This window comes from Pithys albifrons, chromosome 1 (genome assembly GCF_047495875.1).
Source record: "Pithys albifrons albifrons isolate INPA30051 chromosome 1, PitAlb_v1, whole genome shotgun sequence".
Lineage (NCBI taxonomy): Eukaryota > Metazoa > Chordata > Aves > Passeriformes > Thamnophilidae > Pithys > Pithys albifrons.
Genome location: NC_092458.1, coordinates 56942548 through 56957628, shown reverse-complemented (window position 1 = coordinate 56957628; position 15081 = coordinate 56942548). Strand labels below are relative to the sequence as shown.

General features: G+C 38.6%; 1 protein-coding gene across 9 annotated transcripts in view; it reads left to right on the top strand.

Annotated features, from left to right (window-relative positions):
* ENOX1 (ecto-NOX disulfide-thiol exchanger 1) overlaps positions 1 to 15081 on the top strand; it is a 362626-nt gene that overhangs the window by 179961 nt on the left and 167584 nt on the right. Inside the window, exon 1 of one of the 9 annotated variants that reach the window (XM_071550717.1) lies at positions 8872 to 8898. The exons of the other annotated variants lie outside the window; for them this stretch is intronic. The gene's annotated coding sequence lies outside the window, so the exon portion shown is untranslated. Of the gene's footprint in view, positions 1 to 8871; positions 8899 to 15081 lie in introns of those variants that run through there. 9 annotated transcript variants of the gene reach the window in all.

Here is a 15081-nt window from a genome sequence, read left to right as displayed (position 1 = left end):
GCTTGAAACACCCTAGAGATAAAATGAAACATTTATGTCACTGCTATTTATATGTTACTGTTATTATGTTATTTTAAAACATAAGAAAGATATGTTCTTAAAGGTGTTTCTCCTAAAGCTTGGGAAAGTTGTTACTGGTGTAATTTTTGTAATACCACAAACCTCAGAATGCTTTTGAAGCTCCTGAGTATCTGGGCATTTTAATTCCTTTCAGTATAGCTGTGCTCCAGTTTATTCCAGCCTTGGCACTGATTGCAAAAACACTCTTGTCAACCCTGGACAAACCACCTAATCCAGTCCAGCCTCCCCAGAGAGAATAATCCTTCATGTGACACTGAAAAGCAGTCAGCCACAGACATCCTTTTCGAAGCTCGACTTTTTCAAAGCATATGACCACCAGCTCTTCCAAAATACTCCTCAAGCATCCAATTTATGTAGTGAGAGACAGTTCTTACTTTTAAAAGCATCAACTAGATATTCCACTACCAGCCACCAGAGAATCCAGTTTGATATGTAGACACCTTTTGTGCAAGGTGTTTAACCTTCAATCACATCCTTTTGTCCTTCTAGCCATCAAAACTGTCCCAGAATCCAAGAGCTGTTCCACAAACTAACAAAACTCTAATCCATCCATCCATCCATCCATCCAGCCTTTCAACACCTGCACTATAGAGTCAAATGGATAGACTGATCTTAAAGACTGCAGGCGTCTGGTGATGGTTATGGGTTCTCCAGGCTGCTGAACCCTCTCTGATACCACACTTTCCTCTTGATGACAACCAGTTTAGTACATGCCCATACATCTACTTAAATGCAAACGCAGGTGCACCTGGATACTCTCCGTAGCTGCAGGCTTTGTCTGTCACAGCAGAATTACTATACTTTCTTAAACATCAACCTTACAAAAGGGTCCAGAGTTCAGGCCTTGTAGACAGGCTCCAGTAGGTTTAATTTGCAGAAGTATTGAATTATTGCTTAGTAATTCAGTAATAATTCTCTGAGGTCCTTGCCTGAGAAGTGAAGAGTTGCAGAAGAGGGATCATCTGCTTATACCTGATAAGCCCCAGCACAGAGGTTGGCGTTTTAGCTTGAACCAACAGAGGAGGTGGTTATGTGATCTTCTGGGTAGGATGGGTATTGAGTAGGAGGAATACAGGCATATGTCCCCTTCTGTTACCTCTGCCACAGAGCCAGCGAGGAATAAAGGGACAGTTAACAGCAGTAATATATGGAATTGACCTACTTTTTGTGTGCAAGAGCTGGAGGTATAGATATCTATTTGTGTTTTACAGGTCAAACTGTAAAATGGCTTATCTTTCAAGGGATCCTTTCCTGGTTTCTGTAGTGTCACATTCACTCCACTTTAGTGTCTGCAGTAAATTCAGGCTTTTTGTTCTTACTGAGTGCATAGGAGAGTGCAACAACAGGACAGCAAACTGGATTTTCTTTACTGCAATAGCAACAGTCATTCATGACATTTAAGTCATTCTCACCCCTGCAAAAGTGCTGAAGACAAAGTCTGCACAGCTGTTGAAGAGACTACAGGTTTTGCAATCAGCAGGGTAGCTAAAGTATAAACAGTAGCCTGATACTGTTTGCCAGTCCTTTGATATTAGTAACGATGCAGGTAGAGGAGTGTCTAAGTCGTTTTCAGATCCCACTCTGATTAGTCAGAGCTGGGAATTAATTCTCTCACCATTTTTTCTGCATTTAACATGAGACAAGTCACATGAAGCCACTGGTGAACAGCAGGGTGAGCCTAAACATAGACATTAAAGTTTTCTTTTCTTAGTATTAAAATGTACTGAAACTGGTTTGTCGATGCAGATTAGCAAAGCAATGGGCTGAGATGATGAGGGCTATTTTTCTCTGGTGTCATCTCTCCAATACACTTTTACAACTTCTGCATTGCTAAAGGACTGCTTTAAATCTCTTTCGGAGAACAGGAATAACTTTGGAAAGCCTCACATATAAAAAGAACTGTAATTATTTTGTTAAAAAATTAGAAGGTGACTAAGTGAAACCCTTTGTTTATTTTTAACTCAGTTTGCCTTCAGAATGCCCCAAATGATTTGACTGCACAGTTCTATGGATTTATCACCTGCCAAGTTTCAAATTTTTAAAAGTCAAAGCCCTTTTTCTGAAGACCACTGACAAGCAAAGAAAATGTCCTTTGTACTGATAACTACATAAAAATGACCCAGATTTAATTCATTTTGAAAATATTTGTGGCAAGAAAATACTCACAGGCTGAAGTGTTCCTGCAGCAAGAGTTTGTAGGCCAAATTGTGAAATCAATGAAAAACAGTGCACGTTAAGGGAAATCCTGACATTACTTTTTCCTGTCTACATCTTCACAGGCAATGAATAGTGTTCACTATTTCTCTGCATTCAAAATCAATGTATTTACTTAGTAGATCTATCTTTTTATGAGAGTTTTAAAAATTCTTCCTTGAACTCATTTTATGCCTCCTGAAATCCATATTTTTTATTGTTAGTGAAAATTAGATAAATTTATTGGAAGCATACAATAAAATCTGTATGCATAAGGCAGTTTACTTACTGCTTATGCTAAGAAAACGTATGTTTATTATACTTTCGATGAACTGTCCAGACCCTGTTTCTAGAGTGGATTTTTTTATCCTGCAGTGGTCATACAGTGTTTCACTGAATGCTTCTTGTCTGAACCCAGGGATATTCTGTAATTCTTGAATCTAAGAGTAGAGGCATGTCAGGCATAAAACAGGAAATGCGGAATGTGAGGTTTTGAGGAGTACTTCAGGTGATTTGAGAAAATGTATCATAACTAATAACTAGAAATGCTGCTTTAGGGTAAAGAAAAAATTTAAGGAGTGAGAAGTGAAGATATTCTTTAAAAGAGGTTTTAGCTAGGAGATGAGAAACAGGTGCAAATGAAGTCAGTAATATGCTTGTGAATAATAAGGAAGTTACATTTGTGTAATGGATGTTAAGAAAGTTATGTTTCAGTGAGAATGGATTGAGAGAGGCGACAGAAATCAAGCTGAATAATGGAAATAGGACTATTGGATTTGCAATGTCTGGGGGAGAAGAATCTCTTCCTGTAAGTCTTATCCTGTGACTAAGAATGGGAAAAGAGCAGAGAAAGTGCAGCAGAGTAATGGAAGAGGAGAATATCAAGTGCGTATCCAGAGCTTTTTAATCTATTACTTGTTATTCAGCTCTGACTGGAACATTAAAGCTGTAGTGATGACGGGATGTGAGCTTCAGAATGAATTTTTAGGAGTGAGGTTTTCCTTTTCTGTGGTTAGATTTTTTATTCATATGTTACTTAATGGAAATCATGTGTCAGTGATGGCTGGGAGGTTGTGTCTATATACTTGTGAAAATGCCCTTTTTTACAGAGCTTTCAGGAGGAACAGCCTGTAGTTTAAACTTCATACACTATGATTTTGGGAACCTTGAGCATTTGAAAGACCTTATAAAATTGTATCTCAGAATAACGAGCTCTGATATTTGAATGCTCTAGAAAAGAGTGTAATAAAAACTGGCCAGTCTTTCCATACTTTATGTTTTTCTTCAAGTGAGAGAAATGTCAGATTGCATATTTTACCTTTGAGTTTACTCCTTTACATTGTTCTCATCACTCTTACCTTTTGCTACATCCTCATTTTCGCTTTTTACCCTTCTTCTGTCACATATTTTTCTCCTTTCTCTTACTAACTCAATTTTTTGTTTGCATATATGAATATATGTGTGTGTACATACATATATACATATATATGTAATATGTTGTGTGAATGTCTGCACAAAATGTGCAAGGAAGGTATCTCCTCACTGTTCTCTGATTGCTTTCACTTTCTGTACTGAGTAAAGAAGCTTTGTGGCTTCTCTTTCATATTCTCAGTGAGAAGATACTCAAGACATAAAACAGTCAAGCAAGAAAAACCACAAGTTTCCCTACTCCCATGCCATTAGGGCAAAAGAAGCTAGACTTTTTTCCTGTTGTGTAAAGTAGAGGACATGCTATGGTACTTCTTGAACTACTCCAAGACTGCAGAGGAAATGAGGGCTTGCTTCACACCCCTTCTGGACTAGAGGACCAGTGTCTCCCAGAAGATGGGACTCTGCCATTTTTAGTTTTCTGAAAAGAGAGTTTCTTTTAGTTTTCTGAGTCAAAGTAAAGACAGCAACCATGGGTGAGGAGAGGATGTATGTACATAAGTACTCATCTCTTGTAGCCTGTTGGTGATGTATCTATAAATACATAAAATCACCAGTAAAAGGAAGTCTGAGGAGAAGCTCCATCCTTTACTGGATGCAGCGGGAAACAGCGACAAAGAATGAGGAAAACGCTGAGGTACGTGAAGTCTTCTTTGCCTCAGGCTTAAATAGTAAGACCAGTTGTTCTTAGGATACCCAGCCCTGTGAGCTGGTAGAAAAGGACAGGGAGCAGAATTAAACTCCCATAATCCAAGGGGAAATGGTCATTGACCTGCTACACCACTTAGACACACAAAAGCATATGAGTCCAGATGGGATCCACCCATGGGTGCTAAGGGATCTGGTGGAAGTGATCAACAAGCCATTTTTCATCATTTACCTGCAGTCCTGGCTCAAGGTCCCAGTTAACTGGAGATCGGTAAATGTGACAATGATCTACGAGAGGGCTGGAAGGAGAAACTAAGAAACTACAGGCCTGTCAAGCTGACTTCAGTGCCAGGAAAGGTCATGGAGCAGACCATCTTGAATGCCATCAATGAGCAGGTACAGGACAACTTGGGGATCAGGCTCAGCCAGCATGAGTTTATGAAAGGCAAGACCTACTTGACCAAACTGATCTCCTTCTGTGACAAGGGGACCCACTTAATGGATGATGGAATGAAGCTGGTGAAGAATCTGGAGCACAAGACTTATGAGGAGCAGCTGAGAAAACGGGTTATTTAGCCTAGAGAACAGGAGGATCAGGGCAGACCTTACTGCTCTGTACAACTACTCGAAAGGAGATTGTAGCAAGGTAGGGGTCAGTCTCTTCTCTCAAGTAACAAGCAATAGGATGAGAATAAGTAACCTCAGACTGTGCACAACTATCCATGTTCATGCCTGATAAAGGCATAACAGTTGGTTGTGTTTGCTAGCTTGTGAATATATCTGTGTTTGCATAGTCATAACCTACTCTGAATACAGGACTGGTCATTTGTATTTTAGATTGATTGCCTTTAAAGTGGTGAAGTCTTTCTTCTTCTCCAAACTTAACTAATACTTGTTGCCTGTAGTGCTAACTTTCTTTCCTGTGTGACCTCCAAACACGTGACATGCTGTAACCTAAAAAATTCTCTGAAAATCCTGGGAGTCAGGATTCTCTTAATAAGATTCAGAAAGTTCCCTTCAAAAATTGATACTGTTTAGTATGTTTCTGCTTGGGACTCAATTCCAATGTACCAGAGGACTCAAGAAATTATTTATTTTTTTAAAGAGGAGGGGGAAACTCTGAAAAAATCCCATTAATTTACATATATATTTATATTTATATTCATATATTTATATATATGTGTGTATGTGTGTGTGTGCGCACACACATATATGTGTGTATATATATATATGCACCATTTACTTTTAAAGTGTTTTAGTCCCACTCCCTCTCTCACACCTAACAAATGGAGCCCCTGCTTTGTACAGTTCAGAGCTGCTGCAGTAGCCCTGTCCATGATGGTGCACATTAAGAGAACCTCTTTGAGTGAGTGGACTGGCCAGGTCACTGATGGATGCAGTGGGAGCAGTGAAAAAGAAAGGTACATTTTGGAACAATACTGCCATGAATGATTTTCTTAAGAGGTCTGTTGAGCAATGCCATCACCTATTAGTTGAGTCATTTTACTTTTACAGGTCAAGTTAACATTTTCAGGTGAAGGTTATGATGGTGAGTGCCTCCATCGTGACTGATATCCTCTGTACCACAGTTTTCACAGACAATGGTTACAGTAGGTGCAGCAAAGGACCTGTGTTTTCCATATCTGAGTTAAAGGAGTTTCCAGTTAAAACTCTTTACAACTGAGTGCTTACAGATTTCTTAGCAGGAGATTCTTGGAATGAGTGAGCTTTAGAGAAAATAAATGGCAACTCTACTGTTATTCTTTTAGTCTGCAATTATCTGAAGTTGTTGTCAATAGAAATAGTTGCATGTATTTGTCTTCATTAATCATTTCAAGGTGTTGCTTTTTGATGCAGCCAGCCCTAGCAGTTCACAGGCACTTTAATTTTCCAATTATTGTACCTGTGGCTGAGAACAGATACTGATTAGTTTCACATTTTGGTCTGTGGGCAGCTTAATGTTCTTGTCACCTTACATTGAGTTTTAAATGTGCAGAGTGTAAGAGAATGTCAGACATGCTCCCAAGTCTTCTGGGTCAGCCTCAGCAAGTTATGATATTTCCAGGTACTGTACTAATGGGGTTTTGAAAGATGGATGAGAGAACAAGATAATGGCTTTAGGATCCTATCACAAAAGTAATGATTCCTCATGTAAAATGTGAGTGATTTTGTGTTGTATTCTTTTTCACACAAGTTTGTAGCTAGAGATGAAGGTGGTGCTGCTGGCTTCTACAACAGCAGTACAAAAGAAAGTTACGATAGCAGCAAGGCAAGAGCAATGCTTTTCAATATTTGCACACAATTACAAGACCTTTTCAAACTGTAGTAGTGAAAGTGAAGGAGAAAATAAATTTTGAAAAGCCTAAAAATACAGATTAATTTTATAATAAATAGAAATGTTGCTTGTCTGCTCTTTATCAGCTGTGTAGTGGCTGTGACTCATCCATGCATGCTTTTTTTCTTTCTGAAAACTGCCATGGAAGAAATCCTCTCCAAAACACAAAACCACGCTGAACATCTGCTGTCTAGGTATTCATTAGTTCTGTCTGCTCTGCTTTTGGCTAATTGCCTGGGAGTGAAGTTGAATCATTTATGGGGATTTAACCTGGTGGCAGTTGTAGTGGTGAAGATTGTGTAACATTTTGATAAAACCTAGGAAATGTCAAACATGTAGCCTCCCAAACATAAAGTTTATTTACTGGTTTTCCATGCATTTTGTTTGCTACAGTATTGCCTGCACAACTGATAACAGAAAATGTATTTAATACCTACTCAGTGCTAATATGCTGTAGTATGCATGACTGACTAATTTAATTTATCTCTGATTAAGCCTATTATGTTTGAGATCACTTTACAGAAGTGACTTTTTTTGCCAGCTGTAAGCTTATTTGAATTGTAATATAAGTTAATAATGTGTGAAATAACTACTGGTGCCTGCTTCTAAATGTTAATTTTACCAAATCACTTCCTGAGTTAGTGCGTATACAGCTCATCCATTGCAGCGTAGTTAGTGGGGTGTTTGGACTTAAGATTGTGCAGAGAAAAAGGCAGGTGCCTGGCAAGGGGATAAATGACTGTTGTTGCTGCTAAGTAAAAGCCAAATAAATATAACCATATCTCAGTTGGTGATGGCACACCATCTATATATTGGCAGTGCCAGCTGAAAAGAAGCCATCATGATGTTGTCCATCTTGAAGTATTTGTTTCCCTCAAGGTGCAAGGAGGAATAGGTACTCCTTGGGAAAGCAGAGAGGAATATATCAAACAAAATATTGTGGGAAAGGCAATCTTTAGTATGTTTAAATAGGAAAATAGCCATTTGGGTGGAATTAGACATTTTTCTCAGATTGAGGGTAGAACTGGAAAAGGAAGAGAGGAAAAAACCAAACCAAACTAAAGTAAAGCAAACCCCAAAAATTAAAACCTGGGAAATGTAAGGAAAAAAATTAACTGTGCCAAGGAAAGCTAAACATTTTTTACTTGGGGAAAAGGAAGACCATTTTCTGTTTCCCCTCCATTCTTTTCTATGGTCTGATTTTCAGTGTAGGCAGGACCCTAATGGAGAGGGAAGCAGAGCTTTTTCTGTGCATAGGCTATATCCAAGTGCTATCGATCACTGAAAAATGAAACTTTGCAATGTCTGTGCTTTAGCCGCTTGTTTCACTGAGAGACTGCAAAATGTTATCAGTTGCTGGTTTGGAAAAAGGTCTGTGTTCCTCAGTTGTTGCTTCTATGAAAAAGCATGATATGTGTTTATTTTAAATTGGCTAAGAAAATTCAGGTGGAGAGAATGAAGTCTTCTACCTTGTTTAGAGAAACAAGTGTGACACTGTGGGGTTTAGTCTATGAGGTTATTTACAAGCAGATACCTAAATTATGTGTTCTTCTCGTGTAAATATATGCAGCTTCAACTGGAATAAAAGAAGTCAAATCTCTATCAGATTACTATATCTCTTCAAATTAAAAATATGTAGGATACTGTACTTACTGTGTCAGACTGAACTGCCAAAACAATGTCACTTGACTACCATGGAAAGAAAAGTATGCTCCACATACTTTTTATGCCATTCTGTTCCACCCTCCAAACATTTCTGGCATGTGATAACATATGGGATGTCAAGCATCATTGTTCACATTTTGTCATGCTATCTCGTATAGATCAGTTATCAGCAAGTCAAGCTGCACAGCAGCTCTGATTTCAATGTCTCTTTTCACAGCATGTCAAATGCTAGCTGGCAGGACAGGACTTTGGCAGGTCCACCACTGACTGTGGGGATGCATGTACACATGCAACTGAGTCTGTGGTGGTTGTACCCTGCAGAGTAAATTTCCAGTGATACATAATTACAAAAAGAATGGTATTTCTATAAAAAATTCTGATATGGGGGTTTCAAGATTTGTTCTGTAGTACTGGCATTGCTAATACTTTTCTGCTTGTTTTGTTGTGTTTTTTTTCTCAGAATAGTCAATTAATCCATGTTGGAGGCAAAGACGAGTCTCCTTTTTTGCATCAGGCAAAGACAGGACTAATATTCTTACAAACTGCTGGTAAGGCAAAATGTTTATGTAGTACCATGTGAAGGGTACATAATGCATTGGCTTCCCATACTTTGTGTAATCTTGCAGGTGTAATCCAGGGCTGAATGTGATACAGAGAGACCTGAAAATGTGCTGTTGTGTGTAATTTAGAGCTAGCTCTGACTGCTAGCATAGGCTTCAAAACTGCCAATTGCATAGCTGCTGGCTGGTCCTAGTTCTACAGAGCTCAGGCCTGGAGACATGGTGTTACTGGGGAGGATTTTCTGCTTTGAGAGTTGCATCTTTACTGGCCTGAGAGCATTCAGGTTTGCCCCAGGTATGAAGGCTTTTTCTGCCTCTATTTTTTTGCCTGAGCAGCTATGACTAGGGAGATTTAGTTTATTTACTTTTCTAAGGAGAAGGATTCTTTTTAAAATGGTAAATTAATGCTTTTTTCCTTTTTTAAAATATCTTGCTAAGAGTAGCAGACTGAGCCTCTCCACCTGACAGAGAGGATCACAGTAATTAAATTTGTAGACCAATCAATGCTGAAAATTTTCCCTACTTCTACAAATCATACATACTTACAGATAGGAAAATAGAATTTGGTGCTTAATATTTCCTATCTGTAAAAGAGAAGTTTTGAAGAATAATTTTAAAAAGCAGGTAAATAATTAGTTATAAATAATCTAAATTTTTAGTAGCTTTCACAGGAATGAATCTCCTGGATGCTTTGAATATATGAGTTATATATAAATGTATTGCACTGTTACCTGCAAGTACCTGTGATATACATGGTTAATCACTCCCTGTTCAAGCCCTTCTGCTGCAAGGCTCTTGGAATTCTCTGCAGCCAAGTTCAACACAGAAACCATTGGTGGGTCAGGAAATTATTGTGCTTTACAGAGGATCAAGTGAAGACTAGGACTGTCTTCCCTCAATTCTCTTTCATCTTTCTTTCTCCCCCCCAAAACCTAAATTGAGATTGATCATTTGGCAAGAAAAAAAGACACCATGAGCAACGAAGCGTAACTCAATACAACAGTGAAAGCTGCTTAGTTTTTGTATCAGACTCAACTTACTCTTATGCAAAGATTAGCAAGGATAACTTAGGTACAAGGCTGTAAATCTGCTTAGCAGTCTGTGACTCTTATGGGCAAATAATACTTCCTAAACACAGCCTTTGAATGCGTCAAGACTCACCTTTTTGATTGAGTGATAAAGCCAAGTGTTTTCAGCTGGGAAAGAAAATAATGTTCAGCATACTAAAATACAGGAAGATAACTCATACCATAGTTAATTGTGTTATGGTCTATCTTAATCTACATACATTTTGCAAAAGCTTCTAATGACTACGAGTAGCACCCCATAAATATTTGTGGTTAGGAAGCTTCCTTTCTTGTATCAGTGATTGTTTCACCTTTTCCCCACCAAAGAATCACCAAACATATACAGCCTAAATATTGTAGACCCAAATATTCCCTCAAAGCATACTTTTAGAAAGTTTACCATTTCTGTTTGGTTTCATAATACTGGAGCTTTTTAGCTTCTTAGATGAATATAAACTATGTGCAACAAATACATAAAAGTAATCCAAGAAGAAACACACAAAATGTCCTTTTGCCCACCTACAGTTAAAAGCTCTGAACTTCATGAACAATTAAGGTTGAATAAAAAAACAATATGTTTTTTCCATGTGATATTTAAATTTTACTTGTTGATTGGAAAAACAGAAAAAAAGGCAAATTAAAGATGTACAAAGGATCCAGAAATATTTTTTAAATAAAAATAGAGTGTTTTAGGAGATATCCTAATACATCAAATGGGATTTTTTTCCCATGTATTTATTCATTTTACCTTTTTTATTGTTTTTGTCTATTTAAATGGAAAAGGGCACTCTAATGCTGGGGGAAGGTAACAAATCAACTGGTAAGGATAACACTGTGGGATTTTTTTGAATTGTTTTTAAATTTCTGATGGTTGTTTCTCCTTTTCTTTTGCGAATTGATCCAAGTTTCACTATGTTTTTTGCTTCAACCAAGTCCATTAAGGCTTTTTGTGTGGTCTTGTTCAGGAAATCCCTGTCATCAGTGAAGCTTGTTTGGGCAAGATGAACAATAGCTTTATGGCATGAAATCTGATAGCAAGCACTCTGTTTTTTTGTTGGGATTGATGAAGGGCTGATAGGTCTGTGTGGACCTCGTTCATCCTATTTACCTTTTACAAAACTGACATAGTTTTACCATTCTTCCACTGCTCTGGAATTTCCCCGGTAGTCTAAGATTAATTGGAAATCAATGTTGGTGGTTCAAAACCTCCTAAGCTAGCTTTTTATACAGAAGTGCTGGTACAGCTGCTGTTTAATATGCTTCCAAGCAACTTACCAAGCAAAGAAAGTATTTATTGTAGCTGAGTATGATTTAAAACATTGAAGTAGCTAAGTAAACTGCACCTATATATCATGGCAGGGGTGGGTTGGGGACAATGATGGAAGGATTTCAAGCATCTCCTGAGAATATCACAGGCTTTACTTCCTTGTAGAGTTATGTCAGGTTCACGTTTCAAGTGGTGACACAGAGAAGGAAAGCTCAGTCTAAAAAAGCACAGTATAAGACAATAAAAAAGGAAACACTGACTATCAAAACACCTGAAAATCCAATGTACAGAACCAGAATAATGAAGTGCATCTGGCAGACAGACATACTTGGTGTGGAAGAGTAGACTTAAGAGGAGCTTCTCACCAACAAAAGCAGAACCAATCTATTTATTGGGCATGTTTAATTTTCCTGCATCTCTATTGGCATTTCTATAATTTCTGTTCAGAAAAGGACTCATGTTACTTCTGAGATTCCTCTTCTGCTTGTCATGCTTAGAAAATTGTTACTGTCATTTTGGTTACATAATACTGATTTTTTCCCTTCTTTCACTTTTTTTCCTAATCACCTAATGTATATTAATTACAATACATTTCCTTATGTTCCCTGATGTAGATTACTTTTATGTCTATTTTTGCTTGAGTAAGCCAGTGGATTCAGACAAGTATTCCTTTTTCCTCAACTTTTTTTTAGTGTCTGGCAAAATGTTCTTAAACAGATCCTAGCTTTCATCTTTTTCTCAAATAAACTGTTTCTCCCAGCTGAATTTGCTCGTAATTGTTCTTGGGATTGCAAAATCAATCCTTTTAAGTCATCAGGTATATTTGTTTTCATGTTATCCTGTTTGTGAAAAAGAAACATAATAAGCAAGTGTTATCATTCATAAAGAAGGAACTGCTAATTTTTAGTTCTATGGTAAATTTTATGTTACCATTCAAGATTAGGTATAATATAAAAATCCCACAAAATAAATGCAGTTCTTACTGAGTTCAAAAAATGTCCATATGTAGAAATATGTTTTGGGTTTTTTTTTATTTCAAGGCAATACAAAGTCTCCAGCTTGTGATATTAGGTCCTCTGTGGTAACTCAGATTTCTCTCCTACACAGTATAAACAGATGCTTGAAGAATCCCTTGTCAGCATTTTCTTCAGTGTATTTGTGGTCTGGAATAGAGATCACCCTGCTGGTCTTGCACAGCCTTACATTCAAAAACTGTTTTAGCCTCTATATTCCTCCTTCCACCACACCAGGATGGGCTGTAGGAAGACTCAGTTGTTTCTGTCCAGCAAACACTTCTCCATCCTGGGGGCCACAGCTGCAGCCTGCCTTTATTGCTCAGCCAGCCCCGGGAAACCAAAGCTTTCACTGGATTATGGTCAGTGTGTAAAACCACTTAATTCAAGAGATTTGTTATTTTTCATAGAGTCATAGAATATCCTGAGTTGGAAGGGACCCAACAGGATCATCAACTCCAACTCCTGGCCCTGCACAGGACACCCCAATGATCCCACCATGTGCCTGAAAGCATTGTCCAAACACTTCTTGAACTTGCCATGTTTGGTTCTGTGACCACTTCCCTGGGAAGCCTGTTCCAGTGCCCAGCCACGCTCTGGGTGAAAAACCTTTTCCTGATACCAACCCAAACCTCCCCTGACTCAGTTTCATGCCATTTCCTCAAGTCCTGTCACTGGTCATAAGAGTGAAGAGATTGGTACATGTCTGTCTGCTTCCCCTTGTAAGGATGTTGAGGACAGCAACAGTGTCTCCTCTCAATCTCTGCCTCTCTAGGTTGAACAAACCAGTCTTACAGGAAATACCGGTCTTAGAGGAAATGTCAAGCTCATGAAGTTCTGGCCTTTACCAGAGTGGCAGTGCTGGGTTAACAGTAGACCTTGAAGGTCTTTTACAACCTGAATGATTCTGTGATTCTATTAAAAAAGAGATGGGTAGAGAGCCTTTTTAAGAAGTTGCAGGTATGTGGGATAATATGGGAAATACAGGATGTGTCACACATCCCTGGGTCAGAGCTGATCCTAAGGGCTAGCTAGGGTATCTGGGAGGGTGGCAATGCAGGGACAGGGGCAGGAGCAGTGTCCTTCCCAGGCAGGGCTGGGGGCCAGCAAGACATGGCGTCAGACACAGCCTGGCTGCAGCATAGCACAGGCAGGGAGCGAGGAACAGGCCTAAGTGCAAACACAGTGGCTCAGCTGTGAGGGAATGGGGTCTCAGCAAGGTGGCTCATGGCTCCATCCCACACCACAGCAGATCTACACCACATTCAGCTGGCATTGATCAAGCAGGACTTAAAATGGCTGCTTATCATTCTCAAAAGGTTCTTGCCTCTCATTACATCAATAAAATAAAAGCAAGACTCCAGGTTACACAGGCAGTGCTTGCTGATATTAGACATGGCATCAACTTTCCCTGCCATGGTGAGTTTAAAAAGACTAATCTGAATTAAGGGTGCTTTTGACTCGAATTTCACACCAGACCTAAATACAAATTATATAAAAATGTCTTCCAGTGTAATTTCTGAAGTGGTAAAAGACCTTCAGTACAGCCCTTCAGATCTCAAAGTGGGAAAAACTATTAGGTGTGTTATTGTTTTAAATTTTAATCTGTTCTGATGTTCCTAAAATGCTGTGTCTGTAATGTCTTTTGTATTAATCATCATAAATATTTTATCCTTTCTGGAGAGGACATGTTGATGTAATGTCTAAGTGAGAGAGGCAGCTTATCTCAGCTACTTTATCATACTTGCTAGACTTAAATTGATTATCAAGAAGTTCCAACATAGATGTTGTGCAGATAATAAAGGCAAAAAATGGATAAAGATAAAAAATGATAACCACATGAAGCTGTTAGCTTGCTTGCTGTTTTCTCATTTACAGAAACCAGAGCTCACTTGTAGTGTAGCTGTACAAGTTCAGTGGGTGCAGCAGTCCCTGTTACAAAAGCAGTGCCATCAGAGGGAGGAAGAAGCAGGAGCCTAAAAGGTGTGATAGTGGTTTCAAAAGCAGTTGCTTGTTGACTTCTTGTATTACTTTCTTTTTTATGCTGCTCTGTAAGAATACTCAGCCTTGGTATGACTAAGTATGTCCATGCTTGTGCTTGGTCTTTAAAAAAAAGGCAAGTGCATGGTGTTACAGAACTTGAAGCAGTGGCCTGAGCAATGTGAACATCTCCTGTCTCACTATGTCTCATCTGATCCTGGGCAGGTAGGAGCTTGAGTGTATGGCTCATTCCTATTTTCAGCATGCAACCAAGAGTATTTCAACAGGCTTTACCTCAGGTTTTGTCAACATACTCTCACTGCAATGAGGAGAACTCTCTTGGATCAAACTGTACTATGATAGATTTTTTCAATTGTTAGTCTTGTAGAGTGATACACAGCACTTATCTATTGCCCTCTAAAACACCCAGATCAAGCTTCCCTGCTATAAAACAGGTCTGTGTTCAAAGCTTAACAAAGACATTGATGTGGCCCTAAATGTTGTTCATTAAAGGCTCTTGCACATATCACCCTTTTGTAAAATTACTGAGTGCTTCCCATCTAGTGCAGTTCCTGGAATATGTGCTCTGGATCCCCTTTCAGACAGACAGGGACTGGCATGCACACCTAAATAATTAATGGCTGTTTATCCAGGTACTAAGAATACCATGTGGTTTGTTTTTTAATTGCAGTTTGCAAGGAGTGTTTCCTGGCTTACCTCTTGGCCAAGAGTAAGTAGAGTGTGGTCAGAACAAGACAGCCAGAGAAATGCATATTTTAGAGTGCCAAATAGATTTAAAAAAAAAAAATGAGAGACACTCTTCTTCCTGACAGCAGATAACCAC